We start from the raw sequence: 12,579 nt of genomic DNA, 5'->3' as shown, positions 1-12,579 counted from the left end.
GTTTTCTCTAAGAGGTTTCTACTCCTGAGAGGTTGACCACACTCCAGAGGAAGGGCACATATCCAGGAATATTCGGAAAGCACAAGTTGGCCTTGATGGTTGTTTTCAAAAGGGACACAAATTTGGGTGGATGGAAAGAGTTAAGGTAGGGGTTAATATATGGAATTTTCAAATAACTAATAAATAGGAAGAAAAGAAGGAAGAAAGGAAGGAAGGAAGGAAGGGAGGGAGGGAGGGAGGAAAGAACAAAGAAAGAAACAGGAAATAAGAAAGACAGACAGACACACAAACATATCCTTCAGGATCTCGTGCCAATTTGAGGCCACACATGCCCACCGCCATGTCTGGCTGCAGCAACAAGCTTCTGCTCTTTTCTGTCTGGCCTCAAAGGGTTAAAATAATCAAGGATAAATCACCAGGGTCTAATAAAGTCCACCCCTAGCCCCTGAGTGAGCACATGTCCTGGAGAGGCCATCCCTTAGAGGATCTAGCCCAGGAGGTCCCCAATACAGGTGTCAGACACCAGTTAAGAGATGGTATGCAAGAAAATCCCCAAACTGCATTTGCTTAAAAATGCCCTTCTCCTGAGCGAATGCAAAAGATTCCACTCATAACTAAACGTCATATACAGAACCAATGTTGAATGTCTCAAACGTCAAGGGTGTTTGTCTAGAATTTAAATAATTTTACTTATTCCAGGAGCTAAGCTCCCTTTTCCTTGGATTTATTTGCTATATAGACGAAGGTTTCCATCAGATGGAACATTTTATTTGATTATATTTGGGTGATGTACATATTTACACAGTATCAGCGAGGTAGAAATGCCCTTTTAAAATCATGCTTTTGGCCTCAACGGGCCCGTCAGCAGCAAACTGCTTCAACCAAGTCCTGCAGGTCCATGGTTAAGCCCATGTCTGGCTCTGAGCTTGAGGTTGACATTTGGACTGTGGTCATCAGCCCCTCGGTATGCAGATATCCTGTAGGCTTTGTGAACACGGAGAGATAAAATCTGCAATCTTAAGAAGTTCTATCATTCCAAAAGCTCTCACGTTAAAGCTTAGGGGGAGAGGGAAAAGCCAACCACTTGCGATGCTTGACCGAAGGCATCAAAAAGCCCCTTGCGCTAGACCCACTCCCAGCTCTTGGTTCGCCTGCATGGTTGTTCTACTGGAAGTGGACAGGAAGGAAGCAGGCAGGACTTGGGGCCATACAGCCCAAGTTTTCCTCTACTCCTAAGCAAGGTTCCCAGATGCGGAGCCTCATTTTTCTCATCTGTTCATGGGGACCTGGGATCCAGCCTGGCTGGTTGGTGAAAGGACTGGATGCAATAAATGATGTAAGTGCTTGGAAAGGAGTCTGGAGTGGCTGTGTCCTGAGTCAGTGTGGTCCCTAGATTACTACTGGTGTGCCAGTTCTCACAGACTGGCTGGTGACCCTGTAGATGTGTCAGAGTCTGATGGGAGGCCCAGGCTGCCTTGACTTCTGGCGCAGCCCTGGTGGTAGGAGCAGCTGGAACACATGCGTGCATGCAAATGATCATGCAAGCTGGGTATAAAGGCTCAGAAAATCGACTGTCCTTTTTGGCTGGCTCTGCCAAGACACACCAGGGTGCCAGGAGCCACTTCTTCAGCGGTCTGTGCTCTCAAAGGGTAAGGGAATCTCAGTGTGGCCCCTAGAGAGTCAGCAGAAGTAACGCTAGAGAAGTCAGCCTGGGCCATATGCCACCTAGAGGGGCCAGTACTGGACTCGGAGGCGTGTCTATGGAGAAGACCAGATGCGGCAGCAAGCCCTGGGAGGCAGCTCTGTGACAACGGTCCTCATAAGACCGACCCTGCATATGCAAGTGTGTGCATCTCAGTCAGTCCCTTTCAGGTTGGCTGCCAAGAAGCTCAGGAATACTTGGGGTCTATAACTGAATAGGTTAGACCATCGTCCTTATGCTTTGGGTGCAAAATGTCCACAGCATGTCCTACAGTGGAGCAATCGTTCCCAGGTCCCCAGGGGACAGTACTGTTTGGTTTGGTTTGATTTGGTTTTTCGAGATAGGGTTTCTCTGTGTTAGCCTTGGCTGTCCTGGACTCACTTTTATAGACCAGGCTGGCCTCGAACTCACAGCGATCCACCTGCCTCTGCCTCCCAAGTTCTGGGATTAAAGGTGTGCACTACCACGCCCAGTTCCACAGTACTGTTCTGGGAGGTTGTGGGACCTTTAGGCGGCAGAGGCCTAACTGGAGGAAGTGGGTCACAGAAGGGCAGGCCTTCCCTGGTTCTGGCTCCAGTCCCTCTTTCTCCCTCTATGTTTCTAGGTCTCCCATGATGAGGAAGCAGCTTCATGCCCCTGCTACCACAGGCATCATTCAACTACCATGCTTTCTCCATCACTATGGGTACCCTCGAACCAAGAGCCAAAGTAAATCATTTCTAAGTCATTTTTTTTTGTCGTGTATCTGGCCATAGAGAAAGTAAACTCAACACCTTTGCATCTACTGTCACAACCAGGACCTCCTAGGTGCAGGCAGTGTTGTCAGGCACTCCTACCCCGAGCCCACACATCTCTATGTTGTGCCTGCATCACAACCCTCTTCAACCCATGGAACACAGTCAGAGTAAGCTCAGCTGAGCTACTAGCCTCTCAACTCTCTGGGGGTGGAGAGGCCATGGCTGCCGCACAGCATCCTACAGCGAAGCAAAGCAGGGACACTTGCCAGCATCAGCAGCACTACTGTACCACCCAGCGAGTTGGTGATATGTATGCAAGGCCGATGCCTATGTGTGAGAATGTGGAGTGAACTTGTGTGTGCATGCATGAAAGTGTGGATTCGTGTGCGTTCACATCTGAGTGCGTGTGAGCTCTGATAACGTACTGGCAGGAGCCTGGAACTCTCACCTGTGTCCTGTTTCTGTTTCCCCCAGCACACACACACACACACACACACACACACACACACACACACACGTGAAAAATCACAAACTAGCCAGGGAGAGAAACATGCAAAGAAAACCCACTGCTGTTCTTGTGAAGTCTGGAGAAGAGCAGGGTCTGGAGGTGGGGTCCGTGTGGCCACTCAGCCTGAGTGTTCAATAGCAAGGGGGAAAGTCCACAGAAGGAACAGAAGTGACCACAGGAAGCTGTTCTTGGAGCACAACAGGAAAAGGCCCTCAAAGGGCTCCAGAGCTGCCAGGTACTCATCAGAGGGCCTCCCCCCAGGATCAAGACCTTGTGGCCAGCTGAGGATCAGCCATGCTAAGATACAAAGATGTGCTTTCCAGGGCTCAGGAGCCCAAGCTGGATTCCTGTGTCTGGGCTCTACCCCACAGAGGCAACTCTGTCTTGGTGCCTTCCCCCCCTTTTCACAGTGGCAAAGGGTTAGCACCATCATCTTTCCCTTGAATTCCTGGAACCTGAGTTTTGTCCCCAAGAGGAGGAGGGTGGAAAAGCCTGTGTCACAGGCTGCTGAGGCTTGTGACCTACGGTTTTACTGCTCATCACTTGAAGGCGGGAGGCCAGGTGCTTTCAGACTCGATATGCCTGGGGGGGGGGTGGGGCTGGAGGACTACAAATGGCCTCCTTGTTCATTCACCAAGGACCCCACAGCAACTTCACCTCCTAAAGCCCCCTCTTTTGTTTTCTGTAGTGTTAAAGGGGCCTCACATGTGCTATATAAAGTTTCTACCATTGAGCTGTACCCATGTCCCTTTTATTGGGACAAGATCTTTCTCTATTGTTCAGGCTGGTCTCAGATTTGAGAACTGTTGTAATCCTTCTTCTTCAGCCTCCTGTCTGGGACTGTGTGTGTGCACCACCATGCCCACTGCTGTACCTCTGAATAACATCACATTGAGGTCCCAATATATGTGTGTGTGCATACATGTGTATGTATGTATATATGTATATGTGCATGTGTTATAAGTGCATACATGTGTGTGCATATGTGTGTATGTGTGTATATATGTATGTGTGTGTACATGTGTGTATATGTGTGTATGTGTATGTGTATGTGTATGTGTATATAGTATATGTGTATACATGATCAGAGAGGACATCACTACCCAGCCACAGCAACCAGCCTTCGTGTCTGGTCACCATGAATCTACTCTTGAGTGTAGTGTGTAAAAGTTGAGTCAACTGACTGTGGATATTTATGGAGCCTGCTAATGAAGAGGTGACATTTCCTAGTCAGGGATCCAGGTGTGTCAGGCAAAGTAGGGAAGGACTCTGCACTGGCCCCATCTGGAGGCCTAGCATTTGCACCTTGGCCTCAGACAGATTTTCCTGTGGCGTCAATGTTCTTTGATGTTGGTGTGGAAAGGGTGGCCCTTCCACCGGTGCTTGATCCTGTCCTACTCCACCCAGGTCTCTCAGAACTCACCTGAGCCTCTGCCTGTGAAGTTTAAAGTAGATGCCACCATCAGCACATCTTCCTCCCCAGGCACAGACAGAGTTTGGTACCCTCACAAGTCCCTGGACTCTGCCCAGACTGAGCCTCTCTTTGCCATACCTGGGTACCCCTAGCTGGACTGTCCCCCACATCAATGCCCATGGACCACTTACCTTGCCTGTGCATGGCCAGCCATTGGGCATCCTGCACCAGGGCTTATTGGGATTCTCTCTTGTCTGTGGCCCTGACATCAATCTCCTCCTTACAATTGTATGCCCACCCATGCAAGGGTGAGAGCATCTGAGGAGAGAACAAAAGAGGGAGCCTCCTGCCTGAAGGAGGGGGTTCTGGTTGCTGCAAGGGACTTCATATCATTTTGGAGGTACAGAGAAATGCAGCAGACCCTCAGAAGAAACATGGTTAATAGTAACCATCCCCAAAGTGGCTGAGGAGTCAGTGAACTTGACTGAGTGCACTTGTGGAGGTAGAGTTCTGACAGTAGATGGAAGGCAGGCAAAGCTGCGCACTGCCCTCATTCCCTCATTTGTGAAGCTGGGCTACAGAGACGAGACATAGCAATTCTGAAATCACTGTGTGTGCTCCAGAACTGAGAAGCAAACAAACATATTATGGGTAATCAGAGCAAGTGACATAATTAGTGGGGACCAATACAAGAGGCGCATTCGGGGCCCTTAGCCAGGATGCATCAAGAGCTAAGGAGCTAGGAGGAGGTCACACCCTTTTGCTTCGGTGCTTGAGAGGTCAGCCTGAGCAACATAGTCAGACCCTGGCTCAAAACAACTAGGGGCTGCGGATGTAACTCAGGGATAGAACACTTGTCCAGAACATGCAAAATCCTGGACAACACACACACACACACACACACACACACACACACACACACACACACACATGCACGCATGCACGCATGCACATACACACACCAGGACAAGCCCACAGTATTAAATGTGTCCTCTTGTCTGTGCTAAGGCCTAGGATAGCTAGAAGCTGTCACGTGGACAACAAGCACTGCCCTGGAAAGACCAGCTGTGAAGGGGGAACGTGACCAGGATATGGAGAGAAGGCAGCAGGCTGAGCCGCGGAACTGAACACAAATGGCACACGGACACACAGCCAGCTGGAGCGTGCTGATGGAACACATCACAGATGTTGGCACCACAGCATATGTCTCATCCTAGCTCCTGCAAAACTTGACACAGGTACCCTTGAGTACTCCCATAGCCCAAGTAAACCCCTCTTTCTAGACAGGGGCATTATGGTGAACCCAGAGTACCCGTGCCCCACAAGTAAGGCAGGGCTCAAAGTGAAATGCCAAAAGGATGGAGTCAACCCGGAGAGAATGAAAGGCCAGACCCAAGACCCAGGAAGGGCCATTCATCAAACAGCACACTAATGTTTGGGCCAGAGTCATCACAGGACAGTAAGTGCTCAGAAACCAGATAAGTAGTGGCCTGTTGCTTAGTCACCGAGTCTCAACCCGGGCCCCCCACCCCCCCCCCCCCCCCGACAAGAAAAAGAAAAGAACAAATAGTGACTGCACCATGGAGAGGTCTGGGCACCACTTCACAAGCTCCAGCTCAACAATAGATAACAGACAAGATGATAACACAGCGTCCTGGTGCTCAGTGACAACCAGTCCTGGAGCATGTCCCCTTCCAAGATCACTGAAGGGAGGAGATGTTGAGGTGCAGTAACTGGACTGGACACCTGGCCAAGACATGTACATTAGCTCTGTACAGTTGGCAGTACCATACTGTCACCAGTGTCCCAACCATCAACCCTGCACTACGGTTTTGTAAGATGATGGCTTTGGGGGAAGAGATATTGGATGTGCTCGAATTCTCTGTGCTGTGTTGAAAACTTTGGTAAGCTAGTTAAAAATGACTAGTTAAAAATTAAAGGAATGGAAACAGAAGATTATCTTTTCCTTAGGGTAGATCTAGCCAAGACACCCAGTGTGAGAACTGTGCTCCAACATCATTCGAGCTCCCCACCACTGTAGTGTGATTTTATATCATGACCATTTGGTAGCCAACGGACTAGGGAAATGGTGTCCCACAAATTCAAGTGCCCCTAAGACCTTAGAAGGACACATGGCTTAGAAATGAGATCTTTGGGGACTGGAGAGATGGCTCAGAGGTTAAGGACACTGACTGCTCTTCCAGAGGTCATGAGCTCAATTCCCAGAAACCACATGGTGGCTCACAGCCATCCATAATGTGATCTGATGCCCTCTTCTGGCCTGCAGGCGTACATGCAGGCAGAGCACTGTATACATAATAAATAAACAAATCCTTTTTAAAGAAAGAAATGAGATCTTTGCCGATGTGCTAATTAAGATGAGATATGTCAAACTGAGGTGCAACCTAAATCTAAGAACGGTTGTGTCCTCATAAGAAGAGAAGAGGCCCCAAGAGACCATGTAGAATGCAGCATGTATTGAATGGTGGGCCCATGAGACGAGGAACGCCACCTCATTCCAGCCCCTAGAGAAGCCACAGAAAGTTTGGGAAGAGTCAATTCTCAGAGAAGTGGAAGCTGGAGACACTGTGATATCAGGCTTGCGGCTTCCAAAGTAGAAAAGCCACATTCTTGCTCCTACTGTCATACGTGTGGGTCTCCCACAAGATCTGCCTTGCCCTCACTCTTGCAATTACTCTGCTTGGTTTTTTGAGGGAGCCACCCCACAGGACATTGTGGGAATGACAAAGCAGGATTCAAGTCCTACAGAATACCAAGGACAATGCATGCAGTAAACTTAGAACCCCTTATCCAGGTCTAGCCAATGGACAGCACATTCTCCACAATTGTGTGGAGAGCTGGGACTGACTCTGACATGAACTCCGGTGCCTCCTATTTGACCACTTCCCCTTGGTGGGGAGACCTGGTGACACTCAGAGGAAGAGTAAGCAGGCTACCAGGAAGAGACCTGATAGACTGTGATCTTACAGTGGGGGGATGAGGTCCCCTTTTGTCACAGACCTAGGAGAGGAGAATAGGATGAAAGAGGGAGGGAGGGAGGGAGGAACGGGAAGATACAAGTGAGGGGATAACAACTGAGGTGTAATCTGAATAAATTACTTAAATTAAAAAAAAGTGACCCCCTTAAAGGCGTGCCTCAGATATTTAGAGGAAATGCTCCTTTCTTGGCTCAGTTTCCACATGTGTATGGTATAAGGGTTTTTTTTATACCCTTGGGGTATAAAACTTGGGGTCACTGCATGAACTGTGGGAACTGGTTTCAGCAGGAGGCTGTCACATATAGTTATCTTTCTTCTCCCACTTGATACTGATTCTTGATGGGTTGTGTCCCTTGTAATGAGGTGTTCTCTCTGATGTGCCTGAACAGTTAGGTGCCCGTATCTGTGCCTATGTCTTAGAGACCCATAGTCTTCTCTGCTTGTGGTAACTTTTGCTTGCTCAGGAACAGCTCTTTGCACTAACACTAAGTCTTGAGATGAAATATCCAGGAGCTGTCATTATTGTACCTGTCAAGGGGGCAATTACAGAGGCAGCCAGGGATGATCTGGGGCCTAGGGAAGGCATTAGCTTGGAGCTTGAAGACCTGATGAGGCAACAGATGCAGCCTCGTGTCTGCCACAAAAAAAGAGCCATTTCCATCAGCTTGTTGGCTGTCAGAAGCTACTCAGCTCCCCATGAGCTCCAGAGAATATAATCTATTATTTTCTCAAAACCAGATTTCTTGAGGTAGCTATAAGCCCCAGCCTTGAATCACACTGACAGCTCTGTGGGAGGCTGGCCTGGCTCCGTGTGTGATAATGACAGGGCTGTGTTTTACAGCTGACACTGGCAACCCCATTGATTTTCCTTCAGTGGAATTGGACCATCAATGAGGGTAATGACCCTAGTGGACCAGCAATGTCCACACTACATTCAGTTTGCATCAGTGGAATCCAGAAGTCCAAATCTTCATGTTTAGCAGCCCGCCTCTACTGCCCACCACCTTCACCCTGACCTTCTAACTCTAGCTCCACCCTGGTTAAGAGACCAGAAGCTTCTGCCCAACAACATTGGCCCTGTGGGGATCAGCCCCAGGACCATGCTGAGCAGTCACAGAACAGAGGCGCCCTTATCCCCAAACAGAAGACTGTAACTAAACCGGCCGAATGCACCTGCCAGCCTGCTGTCTGGAATGCAAGCCCTGGGAGAAAAAGAGCAGGGGTTTCGTGCCTTCCTCTCCCAAACACTTAAGAGTTAGTCCCGGTCCTGAGTCAGCGGGGCCCAATCAGGCTGGTGCCCTGTGCAGAGCCAGATCCTGCCCTGCCTCCTCTTCTATCGTTTCTCCCTTTCCCAAGACTGCAGGGACATTCGTTACGGGAAAGCCATTCCTATTGTCTTTGTGCTCTGACAATACTCCCAGGAGTTTAAAAAGGGACAACGTGTCTTGGATTTGCACTTCCCCAGTCATGCTGCACTGTGAGCTGTGTCATTGTCAGATCAGAGTTCACACTGAACACAAACACAAAGGTTCAGATTTTTTTTTCTCAATCTGTTTTCTGAAATGTTCTAAGGAACCTCAATTAATGATACTGATAAGACATTTAAAAGTAGCTGGGTACAGTGGTGCAAACCTGCAATCACAGAACTCTGGGAGGCAGAGGCAGATGGATCGCTGTGAGTTTGAGGCCAGCCTGGTCTACAAAGAGAGTCCAGGACAGAAAGGACTACACAGAGAAACTCTGTCTTGAAAAACAAAACAAACCAAAAACTGTCTCAAAAATATTTTTTAATCTCTCTCTCTCTCTCTCTCTCTCTCTCTCTCTCTCTCTCTCTGTGTGTGTGTGTGTGTGTGTGTGTGTGTGTGTAGCTGGACTGGTGCTGGAAACCTACCTCAGGTTCTGTGCAAGCACAGTACACACTCTTAGCTGCTGAGCCATTTCCAGCCTGTCCAGTTTTGCTATTATAAGGTTAGAATTGTTGTTTATCACAAGAACAAACACAAGGATCTCCTAGGCCCAGAGACAGTCTTGATAACCGTGACAAGTGTTTAGCTATCCTTGCTCTCCATTGGCTGCTGGAGTGTGGCCAGCATTCACAGAGCTGAAGTCAGTGCTGGAACTGCGGATTCTCCCTAACACCTGAGCAGTCGCAGCTACCTAGACTTCAATTATACCCAGTTGTCCAGGGTACCCGAGACTGAATGAGCTATGAGACAGGAGACCAGCAAAGGTTGGACACTGGTTTCTGGGATCAAGCAAGAAGTTTCTATCCTATGAAGAACGTTTAGAGACAAACAGTAAATTCAAGGGGCTCTGCTGGAACCCTTGGGGCTCGCTCAGCTGCACCCCTTCATCCTGGTTGAGGGGATGCAGGTGAGTCAGCCTCAAGGGTGTGTGTGTGTGTGTGTGTGTGTGTGTGTGTGTGAGAGAGAGAGAGAGAGAGAGAGAGAGAGAGAGAGAGAGAGAGAGAGCTGTGAGGTGGCTGGTGTGGGTGAAGGGCTGATGCCTTCCCCCTCACCCCCTTTGCCATCTGCAGTAGGGCATGAGAGCAGAAGAACTAACGCTGCCCCCTTACTGGCTGCAGCACTTGGGAGAGCAGGCCCTGTACCTCGACTGGGCAGCACAGTGGAAATGGCTCTGGGGGCATGGGTGTGGGTTGAGCCAGCCCAGAGGGTGTGAGAGCAGGAGAGCTAACCCTGCCTCCTGCCAAGAGCAGCACTGGGTGGCCTAGCTGGAGCAACACTGGAGAACTCACCTGGGCGTGCAGAAACGGGAGAGCGGGGAGCTCAGCTACCACCCAGGCCCAGATCCAGGTCTCTGAGTTGGTCTACCCTCTATGTGCAAATGTTTGGGACACGTGAACGGGCCAGAGTCTTGTAGGCTCAATTTTCTTATCAATTATATTTTATTATGAACTTATTAAACAAGCCTACCTCCCTAACAACCCGACTAACCCAAACTATCAGAAAAGGATATTAAAGAACACTACAATGAAACCTTAACAACATCAGTCCCTGGTGTAGTCAGCAGGATTTCAGCAGACCAGCAATTCCACCAAAGTTGCTGCTGGAACCTCAAGCCTCAGCTGGAGTCCAAAGCCTTCAGGCTTCCCCTGGAGCAGTTCTCTTTAGGAGCCTCTTGAAGTACAGGGAAGAACAGCCAAAAACCAAGTTCCAACCAAAGCCTCCTCTCCTGTTTTGGGCATAGATATAGATATAGATATAGATATAGATATAGATATAGATATAGATATAATCTTCTCAGTCTGTTCGGTGATGTTTTTCACCAAGCTCCCCCATGAAGTAGTTCAACTTCTAAGTGGGAAAACATCCCACTTTCTCACATCTAAGTGCTAAACATCCTGCCTTCTTCTCCATCCCACACTTGGGATCAAAACAGAAACAGGTTTATCTCCCCTTCAGGGTCACCATGACACTTGGCAACAAGGCCTGGTGAGGATCCAATATTGATGGTGTCACAGAAGCCAGAGACCTCGAACCAGACCAGTGACTCATTGCAACAAACATTTGCAAGTGAAGACGTGTGGGCAAGGGTGTGCTGTGGGACACACAGTGACACACTGCAGCTTCCATGATGAAACGTTTTTCTATGCTTTAGTTGTGTGTGTGTGTGTGTGTGTGTGTGTGTGTGTGTGTGTGTGTGTGTGTTTTATTTAGGGGGAAGATGCAAGAGCAAAGGGCAGATATGGGGGGGGGGGAATAAGTGGGACCAGAGTGCATGATATGAAACTCACAAAGAATCAATAAAAAAGCTTTTTAGAAATGGGCCTGAAACCTGACCAAAAAAATTAGGCATCTGAAGAACGGTGGGAATTCCCGGAGCTCCTGGATTCTGAATCCAATTTCTGAGGTCTCTCTGCATCCTGGCCCCTGTAGATCTCAAGAGCCTCACCCTATCAGTCTACTGCAGACTGTAAGTTCACCCACAGGCTGGCTAGACTAGAAAGAGTAACCTGTGAGCAAGACAGTTGTGCAAAGACCTTGACGGTGTTATATATATATATTAGGGTTACATCAGTGAGATCACCCAGAAGGAAGGCCTGAGCACAGGACTCAAATTTTACTGCAGGGCTGACAAAAATAGAGGAGTAAGTGACCCTGAAGAGGGGACTCATCTGACAAATTGTAAGGCGCAGGGAGTCTCAGGTGTATCGAATGCTTCTCTGCTCCAGCCCCATCGGGCTCTTGTGACCAAGCACCACCCCTGCCGTCTTCCGCAGCATCCACAAATCCTGCTCCCTCCTGTTCAGATAAAGCCAGTCTCCCTGTGAATCCTTCCAAGCCCTGGGCTAGCAGGGTTCGTGTCAGCCTGTCACAAGTTAAGAATCTTTGGGGAAGAAGGGACCTCCTTAAGAAAATGTCGCCACCAGACTGGCCTGTGGGAAAGTCTGTAGTGCATTTTCTTGACTGATGATTACTGTGGCAGTGCCACCCCTGGGCTGTTGATCTTGAGTGCTATAGGCAGGCTGAACAAGACATGGGGAGAAAGCTAGTCTGCAGGATTCTTCTGCTTCCGTTCCTCCCTTGACATCCTTCAAGGATGTACTGTGGTGTGGAAGTGCGAGCAAAAGAAGGCCTTCCCTCTTCAAGTTACTTTCCGTTGTGGTGTTTATCACAGCAATAGAAACTGCAAGCTACCCCTCTGCTAAAGTGAGTGCTCTGTCTCTGAAACCTTCAGTTTAATGGCACCACGTTTACAGAATGATTAACCATGCTTCCGGCTATACATGTGAGCAACAGCAGAGTCCCATAACCAAGCACGGCTACGGGTACAATGAGTTCCAACTCTTCTGACAAAATTGGGTTTGTGAGCCCCACCCTACAGTAAGCAACCACTAGCTACAGAAAAGCGCCAACTGACAACAAGCTTCCCAGAACAGGAGGAATCGTTTTACTTCCTTCTCAATCTCAGCTGGCCACTGTCCTGGGCTCTGTCACGGCACTCGCCACTTTACAAATTGTGTATACTGTAAACCAAGAAGTATTAAAAGGTTAAAATTAAGCCCAGTCGGTTTTTTCTGGGGGTGTGGTGGATGTGCAGGTCGGGAAAACATAGGTCAGCTTGAGACAGAACCTACCTATTGCAGAGGTTAGGCGGGACCCACGTTTATATCACCTAAAGGAACTCATTTTTCTTTCTGGCAAAGGGGGCAATTGACCTGTGTAAAGGCCTTTTGACCTTTTCTGGCCATCTCGAAT

This window comes from Acomys minous, assembly GCF_964271855.1.
Source record: "Acomys minous genome assembly, chromosome: 5".
In the NCBI taxonomy this organism is placed as follows: Eukaryota; Metazoa; Chordata; class Mammalia; order Rodentia; family Muridae; genus Acomys; species Acomys minous.
This window is presented reverse-complemented; position numbering follows the sequence as displayed.